This window comes from Pyxicephalus adspersus, chromosome 4 (genome assembly GCF_032062135.1).
Source record: "Pyxicephalus adspersus chromosome 4, UCB_Pads_2.0, whole genome shotgun sequence".
NCBI lineage: Eukaryota > Metazoa > Chordata > Amphibia > Anura > Pyxicephalidae > Pyxicephalus > Pyxicephalus adspersus.
In genome coordinates, this window is record NC_092861.1 from 48,364,783 (window position 1) to 48,369,923 (window position 5,141).

The window sequence follows — 5,141 nt, forward strand, 5'->3', positions numbered from 1 at the left end:
TCAGTCTGTCTTTGACCGACTAAAGGTGGTATTCACCTCTGCTCCCATTTTGAAACATCTGGATCCATCTCTACCCTTTGTCCTAGAAGTGGACCCATCAGAATCCGCGATCGGGGCCATTTTATCACATTTTGGACCGAAGGCCCTGTTTCATCCTGTCTCTTTCTTCTCCCGGAAGATGAGCCCCGCTGAAAGGAACTATGACATTGGTAACCAAGATTTGCTAGGCATTAAGTCCGCCCTTGAGGAATGGAGCAACCTTTTGGAGGGAGCCACACATCCTGTTCTGATATTCACTGGAATTTGGAATACCTGAGAAAGGCCAAAAGGCTCATCCCTCACCAGGCTCATTGGGCTCATTTCTTTTCCCGCTTTGATTTTCTTGTGACCTTCCGTCCCGGGGCAAAGAATACCAAACCCTATTGGTTGTCGCAGTCTTAAGCCAGCTGTAATGCTGGTGGGAGCAGGACTGGGCAGCCCATGTTGTAGGACTACAGACTGTAAAACTGCCACACGTGTTACTTGGGAGTACCAGGCTCAATCCTGGAGTAACTGCTTGGGCGGCAGGACTTTATGTACTTAAATGTGGGACTTAAAGCTGAAGTAAGCTGTGTTTTGTTATGCTGGACTATTTATTATTAATATTATTATTATACAGGATTTATATTAGCGCCAACATATTACGCAGCGCTGTACATTAAAAAGGGACTATGTCATTTTATGTTTTTGTTATGCTGGATGGAAGCTACTAGTTTGTGCCTTCAATTAATTCAATTTGAGTTGAATTAACAAATTTTTCCAAAGCACTACAGTGTCTTGTGATGAGCTGATCCCCCTAATATCACACCACCAATGTAGGAGGTATTAGTACTGGGGAAACTCAATGATCACTTATGTAGGAGGTTTTAGTTCTGGGGAGAGTCCCATGACCACCAACATAATAGGTGTTAGCAGTGGGGGAGCTCAATGACCACCAATGTAGCAGATGTTAGTACCTGAGGGTGAGCTCAATGACCACCAATGAATGAGATGTTAGTTCTGAGGAGAGCCTAATGACCCCCAATCTAAGAGAGGTTATTACTGGGCATGGTCACTGACCACTGATGTAGGAAGCGAGAGAGGGAGAATCACTGTTGACTAATATAAAAGGGGATGTGGTTGGGAGATAAAACCCTTGCAATGGTTGGACACACTGACCAAAATGGTTTTATCCCACGACCTATGCAAAAAGAAAGTGATTATCCCCCTTCAATTTTAGAGTTCCAAAACTTAGTAGGCCAGCTTATACTTTAGGATGAATTTTATTTTAAATGTATGCAGCAATTTTATGCAAACTTATGATGGCTACCTGGTAACAGTCTTAGCTTTTTCTGCTATGATGCAGCATTCATTTCCCTACAGAAGCCTTAGGCTACGAACACATGTGCAATAATTTGACAGCTCAACAAAAATTTTTTTTTCACTTGCCAATGATTTTTTTATATATTTCTTATATTTCAGGTCTGCTGAATCCAAAAATGACATCAGTTTAATTAAATTGGCTCTAGTTCCTGTGAAACAGGAATTTGAATAGATGATTTTACCAACAACAAATGTTAACACAGCATATTATTATCAATCTTTATTTACACCAATGTATTGCATTTTATACATTAAATGTGGCATTATTTTCATGAAACTTTCATTTGCCTTCTTTTTATTCATACATTTTCTTTTTTTTACAGAAATTAGTTCTTTAAGAAGAAGTTGTTTAAATGAGCATAATGTATTTTGCCACATTTGCGGTGAATATTCTCAGCAAAAACAGAGAAGAAACATTACAGAATTTGTAAAACAAGCATATCTTGCATATTTTGGTATTAAACTGGGGGACCAAGACAAGTATTGGGCTCCCCATATGGTATGCAAATTTTGTGCAGAGTGTCTACGTCAGTGGAAAAACGGAAAACTGAATAGTTTGAAATCTGGTGTACCTATGGTATGACAAGAGCCCAAAAATCATCATAGTGATTGTTATTTTTGTGCTGTGAATGTAAAAGGTTTCAGTCATTACAAGAAAAACAAGTGGGAGTACCCTGATTTGGAATCAGCAAGACGACCTGTGCCGCATTTTGCTGATGTTCCCATACCAGTATTCAGTACACTCCTACAGGTATACTCCTGTATCCGACATGGAGAATATACAGGGTTTGGAGTGTAATCCAGCAGTGGACGTGAATATGAAGGAAGTGTTTCATTAAACCAGCAGTTCTCCCAAGAAGAGCTCAATGATTTAATACATGACCTAAGTCTGTCAAAACAAGCATCTGAACTTTTAGCATCCAGGCTAAAAGAAAAGAACTGTCTGAGACCCGAAGTTAAAATAACGGTTTATAGGACTAGAGAGGTGACACTCCTAACATATTTCAGTGAAGATGGAGACTTTGTGTACTGTTGTAACATCCCTGGACTACTAGCCCATATGGGAGTACCAGATTACCGAGCAGAAGCCAGCTTTTCATAGACAATTCCACTCGAAGTTTGAAAACTGTTTTACTGCATAATGGCAACTGCTATGCATCAATTCCAACTGGTCACTCAACAAAACATGAAGAATCTGAAAATATCAAAATGGTCTTACAAAACCTTTGCTATCATTAACACTAATGGTCCATATGTGTTGATTTAATATTGGTGAAGTGCCCATGTTTCATCTGCTTGTGGGATAGTAGAACAAAGCAGGATCACTGGAAAAAAAGTGACATGGCCTCCAAGGGAAAACATGAAAAAAGGTGCACCGAACATCATTAACGAACCAATGGTTGACAAAGAAAAAATCATTCTCCCTCCACTACACATAAAGTTGGGATTAATGAAGCAATTTGTTAGAGCTCTGAACAAGGACGGTGATTGCTTCAAATACATTTGTAGATTCTTCCGTGGATTGAGTACTGAAAAATTTAAAGGAGGAATCTTTGATGGACCCCAGGTTCGGGGTGACTGATACTAAAGCTTCTGTCTGGCACAGCTATGTCATGGTTGTCAAGAACTACTTGGGTAACCATAAAGCCCAAAATTATGAAGAACTGGTACAAAAAAAAATTTTCAGAAAACCATGGCGATTTCAGTGAGGAACAAGGGGAGGGGTTCCATCAAGATATAAAGGTGATGGAAAAAAAGTATCAGGGCAGATGGGATAGACCCATGATGGCAGACTACTGCTGGAGCCTTCAACTCCATTGTCCTGATCATCAGCATAAAAGGAAATCATACAAATGGAGTTTTTCAATTACTTCTTTGTGATTAGTTCTGTAAATATACTGAATATAAAATATATTAACATTAAGTATTTTAAAAATTGAATAATGTATACGTAGGCATATCTAGTTCAATTTTGCTTAATTTTCATGTTTCATTAGTTTTCTATGAGATTAATATTGAGGTAATTTTTTCAAAAACTAGAGCCAATTTAGAAAAACCAATACCATATTTGGAATCTGTGCATCAAACATAACCTAAAATGACTTTAATCTGTTTGGAAAGAAAACGTTTGTTGACTGGTGTTATCGCTAGAAAACGTACGATTAACAACCGATCAACAATTATTCACAATGATTTTGAACGATCGTATAGTGCACGATTCTGTACATGCTGTAATGATATGATTCAATTATATTCGTTCAAATATAATCCCCCAATAACGTATTTACACTAGATACGATCATTTGAACGATGCAGGAAGAGACGATGCAGGAACTGAACGACCAAACACACAATAGATAGCGAAAGATTGTCGCCCAATCAGATCCGCCAGGACGGGCGTTTGTTTCCAGTGACATTTCTCGTTCATCGGTGTCATTGGCCAGTCATTGTGCACTTTTTTTGTTAACAAATATTGGACGATCAGTTGTTAATCGTTTCTTTCCAATGACAATTATTGCACGTGTGTACGCAGCCTTACATGCACTGACATATTTGCTGCTTAAGGCTGTGTGAGTTATAGATGACTTCAGCTCAGCTTCCCCCCACAATGCTAACTAATGATGGTTTACATACCCACCCTCCAGTTATGTCAACTTACCAAGCTAAGCTACCTCACCACCTTCTGTCTGTAGCATCTCCATCTGTAAATTGGTGCTGAAGCCTAGACTGGGGGGTAACACCCAAGTTACAGTGACCAAGGACTGACCAAAAGTAGTTGTCTAGTCCCACCCCATACATGGAAACCCCACATTGTTAGCAAGAGCCAGTGCAAGGAGGTGGTAAGGGAGTGAAGAAATTGGAGTTTCAGTGTGCAATGTTACTCTGTAATGAAGAACCAAAGCATTAGTGTGTCCCTCTCCCAATCAGGGACTGTTGTGAATGATTTCAAGAATGCTGTAAAAGGCCAAGAAAAGGTTAAAGGATAAAAAGGTAATACACGCATAAATTTAGTCAAGACAAATTCATATACAATAGGAGGTATAAACCTTATAAAGTATTAAAAAAATACCTTAACCTTCCCTGACTGAGCCAAATCCTTCATTAGCGGCCCACAATCTTCCCCTCCCAGACACTGCAGCTCACAGTGGGAGGAGTTTAGCAACAGAAGCAGAACAATACCCAGCATGGCTCCCACCGGACCTAGCAGCTGGCACTTCAGTCACTCGCTGACACAGCATCAGCATAACTGACAGTGGAGGGCAGAGAGAAATCCTGAACTGATCACTGCCACCCCCATCCATTCTCTAAAGGGCTACCACACTTAGAAGCTTTATGTATCTTCCCTGAATTTTACTGGCATGAGGATGTGATAACTGCACCCCAACCTTACCACCAGTTTGATAATTGCCTAAGAGTGACAACTCTGTACTGAATTAGGGAGCAGTGCAACATTGTTAACAGACCATCACAATTGTACAGCATTGGGTTCAATGGTGGGATTGCCAGGGATTTCTAGGATTTTGCAGAAGGACTGAAAGAAAATTTGAAATGCAGATGATTTGATTATTACAAGGTGCAGCCTGCATATTTTTAATGGGTGGCCATCGTTCTGGCCATCGTTTTGGGGTTATGATTACATGTGGTTCATGTAACTGGGGGCATATGATCAGACTGTGCCCCTTACCTATGTACTTTACATAATGGAGCATACACCCCCCCTCCCATCTCACAGACTCTGG